An 11,665-nucleotide genomic window follows, 5' to 3' on the forward strand; every position below is an offset into this window, starting at 1 on the left:
GGACATTGGTTTTCAACAAACAAACATGAGCTATAGAAACTTTCAGAACTTAGTATCCAAAGGCCTCCGTTTCAGCCAGCAAGGTTGCCAACAACTGGAAACGCCCCCAACAGCTTCTGTAGCTTAAAGGTCACTTATGACAGATACTTTAAAACAATTTATTCATTCATCTATCCTTGTTTCAAAGCAGTGAGTGGCATTTTTCAAAAAAGAGCACCAGTCCACTATTACTTCTAGCTGGGGATAGTGTGCATTTGGCCAGAAATGATTCTTTCTTTCTTTCTTTCTTTCTTTCTTTCTTTCTTTCTTTCTTTCTTTCTTTCTTTCTTTCTTTCTTTCTTCCTTCCTTCCTTCCTTCCTTCCTTCNTTTCTTTCTTTCTTTCTTTCTTTCTTTCTTTCTTTCTTTCTTTCTTTCTTTCTTTCTTCCTTCCTTCCTTCCTTCCTTCCTTCCTTCCTTCTTTCTCTCTCTCTCTCTCTCTCCTTCCTTCCTTCCTTCCTTATTTCCTTCCTTCCCTTCTCTCTCTCTTTCTATATTTTTTCTATCTTCCTTCCTTCCTTCCTTCCTTTCTTCTTGTTTTTCAAGCTTTATTTATTTTTTACTTATATGAGTACACTGCAGCTGTGTTCAGCACACACTAGAAGAGTTCATCAGATCCCATTACAAATGGTTGTGAGCCACCTTGTGGTTGCTGGGGATTGAAATCAGGACCTCTGGAAGAGCAGTCAGTGCTCTTAATCACTGAGCCATCTCTCCAGCCCCACTCTGCTTTCTTGATGCTCGTGGATATTTGTTCGTATTCTAAAGGTTCTGTAGACATGGTGAGGCTCACACTTGCATGACCACACTTCCCTGTGAAGATGTTTAACAGTGCACGTCAGAAAGGAGGATGGGGTGTCAGGAGGCCCAGACATAGCCATTACAAAGGATTGCTGTCCCCTGTCTCCCTGAGCACCTATTCCATGTATGGAGGCGTTGTCTGCCTTTTACAGCTCCCTGCACACCCGTGGATCCTGTGACACCCCTATTCTTCTTGGTCCTCCATGTCAATAATTTCCATCCTTACCTTATTGTTATCCCTAAAAACAAAACAAAACAAAACAAAACAAAATAAAACAAAACAGAAACCCTGTAAAGGGTGCCAAATTGTGTTGTTGCATGTTTTCCTAACACATCTCTGTCATCAAGAAGCTAGATCCTGGGCTGTCGAGATGGTTCAGAGGATAAGAGCACTGACTGCTCTTCCGAAGGTCCTGAGTTCAAATCCCAGCAACCACATGGTGGCTCACAACCATCTGTAATGAGATCTGACACGCCCTCTTCTGGTGTGCCAGAAGACAGTTACAGTGTACTTATGTATAATAATAAATCTTTGGACCAGAGCCAACAGGGACTGAGTGAGTGGGATTGACTGGAGTGAGCAGAGGTCCTAAAATTCAATTCCCAACAAACCAGATGAAGGCTCACAACCATCTGTACAGCTACAGTGTACTCACATACATAAAATAAATATTTTTTTTTAAAGAAGCTAGATCTTTCTTCCTATATTGGTTTTCCAGAGTCTAACTTCTTGAGTTCTTTGTATATATTGGATATTAGCACTCTATTGGATGTAGGGTTGGTAAAGATCTTTTCTCAATCTGTAGGATGCCGTTTTGTCCTATTGGCAGTGCCCTTTGCCTTACAGAAGCTTTTCAGTTTCATGAGGTCCTATTTGCCAATTGTTGATCTTAGAGCCTGATTCATTGGTGTTCTGTTGAGGAAAATTTCCTCTGTGCTGATGTGTTCGAGGCTCTTAATCGCTTTCTCTTCTATTAGATTCCGTGTATCTGGTTTTATGTTGAGGTCCTTGATCCACTTGCTTTGTGCAAGGTGACAAATATGGATCTATTTTCATATTTCTATATACAGACAGCCAGTTAGACCAGCACTGTTTATTAAAGATACTTTCTTTTTTTCCATTGTATATTTTTGGCTTCTTTGTCAAAGATCAAGTGTGTGGTTTTATTTCTGTGTCTTCAATTCTATTCCATTGATCAATGTGTTTGTCTCTGTACCAATATCATGCAGTTTTTATCACAGTTGCTCTGTAGTACAGCTTGAGGTCAGGGATGGTGATTCCCCCAGAAGATCTTTTATTGTTGAGAATTGTTTTCCCTATCCTGGGTTTTTTGTTACTCCAGACGAAGTTGAGAATTGCTCTTTCTATTTCTGTGAAGAATTGAGTTGGAATTTTGATGGGGATTGCGTTGAATCTGTAGATTGCTTTTGGTAAGATGGACATTTTTACTATGTTAATCCCACCAATCCATGAACACGGGAGATCTTTCCATCTCCTGAAGTCATCTTTGATTTCTTTCTTCAGAGACTTAAAGTTCTTGTCATACAGATCTTTCACTTGTTTGGTTAGAGTCACACCAAGATATTTTATATTATTTGTGACTATTGTGAAGGGTGTTGTTTCCCTATTTTTTTCTCAGTCCATTTATCCTTTGTGTAGAGGAAGGCTACTGATATGTTTGAGTTAATTTTATATCCAGCCACTTTGCTGAAGTTGTTTATCATGAGTAGGAGTTCTCTGGTAAAATTTTTGGGGTTGCTTATGTATACTATCATATCATCCACAAATAGTAATACTTTGATATCTCAGTCTGGGTTTGTATTCCTTCACACAAAACATCATGACAAAGAAGCAAGTTGGGGAGGAAAGGGTTTATTCAGCTTACACTTACACACTGCCGTTCATCACCAATGTAAGTCAGGACACAAACTCACACAGGGCAGGAACTCTCAGTCAGGAGCTGATGCAGAGGCCATGGAGGAGGTGCTGCTTAATGGCTTGCTTCCCCTGGCTTGCTCAGCTTGCTTTCTTATAGAACCCAAGATTACCAGCCCAGGGACGGCACCACCCACAATGGGCCCTTCCCCAGGGATCACTAACTGAGAAAAAGCCTTACAGCTGGATCTCATGGAGGCATTTCTTTAAAGGAGACTCCTTTCCCTGTGATGATAACTCCAGCTTGTGTCAAGTTGACACACAAAACCAGCCAATACACTTGACATTTTCCTTTCCAGTTTGTATTGCTTTGACTTCCTCTTGTTGCCTAATTGGTCTAGCTAGAACTTTGAGCACTATATTGAATAAATAGGGAGAAAGTGGGTAGCCTTGTCTTATCCCCGATTTTAGTGGGATTGCTTCAAGTTTCTCACCATTTAATTTGATGTTGGCCGTTGGTTTGCTGTATATTGCTTTTATTATGTTTAGGTATTTGCCTTGAATTCCTGATCTTTCCAAGACTTTTAATACAAAGGGTTTTTCATTCATGGAGTTGAAGACTAACCATGAAGCAAGGATTCTTGCATTACTCACCTTGGACACTAGAGGGCAGACAAAGATAAAGTTCCACAAGGGCTTAGGTGCTAGCCAGCCTTTGAGCACAGGAAGATGATGATCACCTGATGCTCCTGCTGGAGCCTGAACGCGTTGCTGGTTGCAAGCACATTTCAGCAGACGAACAGGACACTTCATCAAGAGTTTCAGCAGGCACGCTTTAGATCTCAGTAATTGGCTTATTTTTGTAGATCTTTACTGTCAAATGATAAGTATGCACTCAAATTCACCCACTTACCTTCATAGCTTAGTGGATTGGAATAAAAAATGATGCATGTAACCACGCCCACTTCAAAGAGAGAGAACGTTTGTTATTTTCCGCATAAAAAATGTTTCCCTGTGCTCTTTTCCATTAAGCATTGACCTGAGCCCTGTTCCCAGGCAACCAACTAACTACTTTCTGGAGCTAAAGTTTAGAAACGGAATACAGTTCAGCAACACCAGAGCTTTGACTCCTCGATCACAGAAAAGAATCACGTGTGGAAGGTTCTGTCCCCGAGCACAAGGCCTTTGAGATTCAAATGTCATTACCCGTTGGTTTCGAGTGAACACACTGCCCTGTTACCCACTCACCTGTTGGTACGCATCTGAGCGACTTCTGGTTTGGGCTATTTCAGACAAGACATGGAGCTGGGATTGGTGGTGCAGGCCTTTAATCCCAGCACTGAGGAGGCAGAGGCAGTCAGATCTGTGAGTCTGGGCTAGCCTGACCTACATAGTGAGTTCCCAGACATCCAGGGCTATGTTAAAGAGATCTTGCCTCAAACCAAACCAAACCAAACCAAACCAAACCAAACCAAACCAAACCAAACCAAACAAACATAAACCGGCAAACAGGATCTCTAACAGTGGGATCACAGTCACTTGTTTCTTCAGGTTAATGTCCAGAGAGTAGAGCTGTTGAGTCATAGGGCACACATCTTTAACTTTCAGAGAAAATGCCAGTTTGCCCACCTATCCCAAGCACCACATGATCATTTTAGCTCTCCTTTAGCCATTGTGTGGCTGTATCAGTTGTTCCAAGTCTTTGCCAAAGCTTTTGGTTATGGGTCTTAAATCTGATTATATTGAATGGGAGTGTAGTAGTCATGCCATTTCAGATGCTTCCCTGATCTACACACACACACACACACACACACACCATACACATTCACACACATATCCTCACACACATGTACTCACACACATATACAGTCTCACACACACTCACATACATATACTTACACACATACACTTGCACAACAACACACATACACTCACACACATGCATACAACACATACTCACACACATACACACAATACATGCATACACTCATACACACACACACAAGACATACTCACACATATATACACGCACATACACCATACACACATATACTCACACACACTCATACACTCACAACCACAACACACACATACACATTTCCTCCAACACACATACACACTCTCACATACACACACTCACAATTTCCTCATATACATAAAAATACCAGTGGGGCTCAATTCCACATTTTCTGTGGTCTTTGCCATCATCAGTCAGAGCCTCTGAACGGCAATGCAGCAGAGTGCAAGGGGACCTTCCTACAGCTCGTGGAGCAGCCCAGGGTTAGGAAGATTACCATGGTGTCCAATTAACTAAAGACACTGGCTCTATGACTCTGAGCTTGGAGCTGTTGAGGGCCTCTGTACTGACTGGTTTTGTGTGTCGACTTGACACAAGTTGGAGTTATCACAGAGGAAGGAGCCTCCCTTGAGGAAATAGGAAAATACCACCCCAAAACTGGTGGTGTGCTGTAGCTTCTTGCCACTTCTGAGTACCCGGGCTGATTCATGTTAGCTGAGACAGACACAGATGCTGAGGCAAGACCCGTGGAGGACACATGATATTTGGAGGGAGTATAAATAGGACCCAGCAGACAGGGAGAGGAGTGTGAGGCTTGGCTGGGCTTGGTTTGCTTATGGAGCTAGCTGTACATTGCTTGTTGGTCTCGCATCTTGGCTGATTTTTGCTTGTTGAGTCAAGTGCAGCTCCTAACACCTCTGCTGGTCCAAATCCCTCCTGCCTGGCTGTTTCTGCTAGGTAGTGCTACGTGCTGCTATCCTGACACTACTGAGTTGGACTGCTGATATATCTGTGACGTGTCTGCAAGTAGATCGAGCTGCTGCTGCTGACCTGTGAACTGAACTATTGATTTCTTGACAATGCAGATGTGATTTGCACCAAAGAACCATTTCTAAACAGGTTCACTTCCCCTCATATCTTTTCTTTCCCACTACCTCTGGTGGATGGTGGGCTAGAAGGGAGGTCAAAGCATTTAAGAACACCACTAAAAGTAGGCTTTGAAAAAAAATTAAAGTTAGTTTTCAAAGTTAAGCAGGTAGTTAATAGCTAGGCACAGCAACATTTGCCTATTCAGATGTACTTTAGATAGAAGGTCTTCAAACACATCAGAGATCTACAGATACGGCATTTAATTTTTTTTTTTTTTACCATTTCCAAACTACTTTATTAATGAGCTGATGTTTCCCTTTTGAGCATACTCTTGCAGACTCCTTAGGAAATTTCTGCCCGACAGTGTGAGAAGTTAATGGACTTAAATTGCTATTCAGCCAGGTGTAAATGTTTACAATCACCTGGTAGCCATAGTGATGACTTACATTATGTTTATAAAATTATATTTCCCATAAACAAAACATGTAAGAGTGTTAATAACATTACCTGGTCAATGAGCCTAGGAATTGTGTCCCACTGAACCCCTCCGCACGTGATTTTCATATTTTTCTCCTACGGAACAGAACTCGCCCCTACAAACCTCTAGGCCTGGTGTAAGTAGCACCTACAAAGCTAAATCTGCAGAAACTTATTCATCCTTCTCCCGAGACTCTAAAATTGTCAGACGATGACGTTGAATGAATCTTTTTGTCTGATTTCTTGCTTTTCCTATCATGGAACTATTAGGGGTTGTTATAGATAGGACACTTTCCAAGGGCTGTTCAGTAGATAACAAGTCAGAATATACTTTTATTTTTTTCATCCCAGAGTTTCCTTTATTGGTTAATGATTTAATATTTCTTTTCATTATTTGTCAGGTTTGACATTCTAATGTTGCATCGTATTCTGTCAACCCGCACTGTATGCAATTACTAAAATTGCAGGTAAAGGATGTTCTAGAAACTTGGAAATGAGGAGAAGATGAGCCATTCCTCTTATTCACTTAGAGATGTTATGGCATTTAATACGTTTTAGTAACAAAAGGCTTCCATGACTGTGACCACGTCAGCTCCTGGCAGCACCCCCATATGACTTCAGAGAAGATGATGGACATCAGAGACCTTCCAAGTAGAATTTGCTTCAAATGTGGCAAAGCTAGGCACTAAAACTAAAGCTAGGCAAAAACCTGTCCTTGTATTGACTGTTGGCAGCCTGCTATCCAAGCTGTGGACACACAGGACACTGGAAAGTCAATTGATTAACTTGGAGTCAAGGTAGGCTAATGCTTCAATATTCCTGCTTCACAGATAAGTCTGTCAGGTAGTCTGGGCCTGCAGGCCAAAGATAGATGGATGCCCCAGTGTTGCAGAGGAACCTTGGCTGGCTGACCAGGCAGCCAGCAGTCTTGGTCATTTCTGGAGTTTTAGATGCGGCTTGCTCTGTACTTCCTGTTTACTCTGGTAATGTTTATTTTTCTCAAGTCTCTGATGGGGTGGAAAACTAGATAGTTAGAATCTCACATTAAGCTTAAAATGTTTAGGATTTAAGAAAATGGTTTAAGGTCTAAAAACGTATATTTTTAAATTGGTAATGCAACTTATAATAGAAAGTGATTAGGTCCAGAACTTTGAACTCACCAAGATAAAATATAGATTAAGTACTTTCTCCAAGGTTGCCAAATACAAATGAACTAGACATTGTAAATGTAATCTTACCAGATAGTTCTTATAATTGTCCTTCTTATACATAGTTTATTTATGTTAGAAAAAGAGTCTTTTCCTGGACAGAATCGGGAGATGTTGGGGAAATCTTTCTGTGCCCTGTGTAACGGTTGCCTTCGTGTTATGCAGATGTTGATTTCTGGGCCAGCAGAGAGCTGAGTACTATGCAGACTTTGCTGTTTCAGCGTTTTGTAAAAATCTTCTTCATCATCTTCCAATTGGTTTAATAAGGAGCTGATGACTCGTGCACGCCTCTCAAGGCAGCAGCTAACCAGACGAACTCGATAATTCCCTGAAGTCATAGAACTGAGGACCACCAGTGTCGTGATGACACCACCCACAATGGGCTGGGCTTCCCCCCCATCAATCCCTAATTTTAAAAATGCCCTACAGCTATGTTTTATAAAGGAAATTTCTTCATTTGAGAGTCCCTTCTTTCAGATGTCTATAACTTGTGTCAATTTGGAAAAATAAAACTAGGCATAATGCTCAGGGTGTTTTATTTTAGTATTTATTTTAGTATCTGATTAGTGTGAGACAAGCTCTTGCTCTGTAGCTCAGGCTGCCTTGCATCTAGATTCTGCTGTTTCTCTTCTTCATGTAGAGTGCTGGGTTGCAGACATGTGCCAACCCACAGCTTATACCCACCCTTTTAAGTAATCCCAGGTACTGAGTGTAAGCAGCACCTAACACTAGTGTTAGGTGGATGAGCCAGGCTTGGGAGAGATGAAGGAGGATGGGGTACAACTCTGTGCCTTCTTACTGTTATCAGTGATTCCAAACCCGGGCATCCCAGCAGAGACTGTTCAGTAAGTAAGGTAGACCTTCCTACCTAGAAAGCTTTGGTGAGGTTCCAGAGCCTGGGAAACAGCATATAAAGGTCACAGGGTAAGGTAAGATTAGTCAATGTAGATTGGATTAGATTGGCAATCCTGGTGGGAGGTCAGCAAAGTTCACACTGGACACCTGGAGTGATAGACATCAAGTGAATATGTATACACACATACGTATATGTATATGTGTACATTTTGGATACTGAACCCTCCTGAGTAAGCTTTTGATAAGAACCCAGAAAACATAACCTTTACCTTGCAAACCAGCTCATTCCTTTGCCCAAGGTGGGGTGCACAGGGGAAGAGAACCTGTGGATTCGCATTTCAGCAGTAGGATATGGGTCTAGGGACTGTGTGCCTTAGGGCCTGGAAACTTGCCCAGTGTCCTCCTGGAGGGCAAAAGGTTGTTTCTATACACAAGGAGGTGACATTCAAAGCTCAATGGCACCATGATGACATGATCAGTTTCATTATTATCTGAGGGTCAGTAGCAGCAACAGTTCAAGCACAAGCCAACCAAAGTAGGGGAATTGTCACATCTGTCCTGTTTTGAACTTTGTGCCTGGCACCTTTGACCTGCAGGTCCAGCTCATGAAAGCCCCTCTGCTGGGCAAACTTCTGAGTGATGAGTGTCTTTTGTTATTGCTGACCCTTCTTGGGCTACAGGAACCACCCCATGAGTTTTGGTGTGGGCACTGAGTAGTGCACTTTCTCACACTGTCATCTGTCATCTCTACTAGGTTACTACTCCACTGTCCCTTGCCACCAGCCTTTTCAGCTTCTGTCTCTCTGACCCCAGTCCCCATCTCCCCCACATGCAGTGTTAGCATGCTCACAAAAGAGGAGAAGCAGGAGCCCATAGGACTCAGCGGTCAGGAATCTGTTCAAGGTGCATCATTGTCTCCTGAAGCTGGGTTGCCATTGCTGCACCATTTTCCAACAGGAAGATATGGCAGGCCTTGTCTGTGAGGGAATTTGTACCACAGCTTTGTAAGCAGGCAGCTTGGTGGGGTAGGGCAGGAGTGCTGCACTGACTAGACAGAAGAGAGCCAGTTTTAGCAGGTGGAGGAAGCCATATCTGCTGAGTTTGTTCACTCTGTGGTCCCCTGGGAAGGCAGAGCATGGCCTCTGAAGCCACTGCAGATACCAGCAATCCTTACCCACAATCTAGAGTTTATAGTCCTCACATTTACAGGCAAACGTTGGGTCTATGTTGGAGAGCCCAGAGCAGAGAGCTGTAATGACTGATTCTGGTTTCTCTAAGTACTGTGTGTTGAGCCCTCAGACTGAGAAGGGGCAGGCATCCGACTTCTTACTTTAGGCCTTAGAGCTCAGGGCTGCTCCAAGAGTGTCCTCTAGGGCTTGGCTTGTTGTGTTTCCTTCTCATTTGATTCTACACATTCCTAAATTTCCTTCTTGATTTCTTCAGTGACACATGCATGATGTCCAACCCTCACAAGATTGTATGTGTTCTATAGTTTCTCTTACTGTGGAATAAAAGTTTTATTCTACTGTGATCAAATAGATATAATTACTTCAATTTTCCAGCATTTCATAAAACCTGTTTTCAGCCCTAGCACACAATCTATTTTACAGAAAATTCTTACGGACTTCCAAGAAGATTGTGTGTTTTGTAGCATTTAGATGGAGTGTTCTGCAGGTGTCTGTTAACTCCACTAGATCTCTGATATGGATGATATGGACGATAGTCTGCTTGTTTTTGTGTGACACTTCTTAAGTACCCTTTCCCTCTTCATTTGTCCTCTCTGCTGTGGCTAGCTAGCATGACAAACTCTTACTGAGAACAAGTTCAGAGTCATTTATCCACCTGACAAACATTTTCCCATGTTTCCAGTACTAGGATTCACTGAACACTCAGAACATATGATAAAGGTAGAATACTGGGCTATGAACAGGAGTGCCACAATCCCTAAGAACCTGTCAGGATTCACTAAAGATTACAGGGTTTCATGGAGGAAACTGTGTGGATATCTACTTCAGAGAGCTGTCCACTCTACATGAGAACCCATCTCCTTCTCTCCAGACCTCAGTCATCTAGAGTACCTGTGGCTGGGCACAGCAGGCCTTCCTCTGTAGTGCTTTTCCCTCACCTGAGCTGTAACAGGAGAAGCCAGGTGGCTTCTATGAGAAGGTCACAGTAAGATGTCACAGGAGAGATGGCAACTGCAGGAAGTCTGAGTGTGACCTGCATCCTCAAGACTCCTGTGCTTTGAAGACTCAGTTTACTGAGCCAGCTTCCAGGGTCCCTACAATCATCTTAGGATCTGCATGGCCCCTAGCCCCATTAGGTCACCTTTGTTTCATCAAGACACACTGACATTCTGGTGCTTTTAGAGTCCCCAGCCCCTGTTCTCTCCACTGTTAGGATGTGTCTCCTCTGGTGGCCAGCTCCTGCCAAGATCAACTTCACACTCATTCATCCAATTAACAAGTCACTGTGTTTGCCTTTACTTTGCTCCAGGGCATATGCGTGTGTGGGTGCTCCCAGGCCATCTATGGCTCATATATGGAGGTGAAAGGAGAATTTGTGTTAAGTCCATCTTCTCCTTCCATCGTGCCAATCTTAAGGTGGAACTCAGGTCATCATAATTAGAGGAATGTTCTCTTACCACACCCAGATCAATCTCATTCTTATCCATATGACCAGTATTTAATGGGGCCTTAATAGCTCCATCACTGGGGTCAATCTATGGTAAAGTTGATATACAAATCTAAGAAAAGTTTCAGAATTACAAAGAACCCCAACAGGATGTATAGAAGAATGAAGAATCAGGAGTCCATACCCAGTCCAGTCTAATCCTTGGAGGAAGTGTTGTGGCTATCAGTATCAGACAGCTGTTAGTACCACTGCAAATTGACCTTGGCTCCTAATTATAATTGCCATCATAATTATCCAAAAAAAATAATCCAGAGCCTGCAGTATGGCACTACAGAGCTTCTTCCTTGTGTCTCTCTGGCTACTTCCCTGACAAAACCCAGCACGGTTTTCCCTTCCTTCTCTAATCAACAGAGGATTCTTTGATTCAATGTCACCCCTCCAATGCACTCTTGTTCTGTCTGTGGTCCTAGCCTCTCTTGGTAGCTGTTCTCTTTACACCATATTCCCTGACCAAAAAATTGCTAGACCATGAAAGCTGGGAAGTTCCCAGATCCTCCAATCTCAGGATGGAGTAACTAGATCCCAATGGGTACTGGGCATCCTTGTGCTTTTTTTTTTTAATTAATTTATTTTTTTATTGGATATTTTCTTTATCTACATTTCAAATGTTATTCCCTTTCCTGCCCCCCTGGAAATCCCCTACCCCATCCTCCATCCCCCCTGCTTCTATGAGGGTGTTCTTCCACCCACCCACCCCCACCCCTTGGCCCTGGCATTCCCCTGTACTGGGGCATATAAAGTTGGCAAGTCCAATGGGCCTCTCTTTCCAGTGATGGCCTACTAGGCCATCTTTTGATACAAATGCAGCTAGAGAGAAGAGCTCTGGGGAA

General features: G+C 42.8%; 1 long non-coding RNA gene across 1 annotated transcript; it reads left to right on the top strand.

Moving 5' to 3' along the window:
- Positions 1 to 1,545: 1,545 nt before the first annotated feature.
- Positions 1,546 to 6,634, top strand: LOC110299640. The gene is made up of 3 exons (XR_002378500.1): positions 1,546 to 2,565; positions 5,470 to 5,631; positions 6,480 to 6,634. It is a non-coding gene; the product is annotated as an uncharacterized LOC110299640 (long non-coding RNA).
- Positions 6,635 to 11,665: the final 5,031 nt, after the last annotated feature.

This window comes from Mus caroli, chromosome 8, assembly GCF_900094665.2.
Source record: "Mus caroli chromosome 8, CAROLI_EIJ_v1.1, whole genome shotgun sequence".
Lineage (NCBI taxonomy): Eukaryota > Metazoa > Chordata > Mammalia > Rodentia > Muridae > Mus > Mus caroli.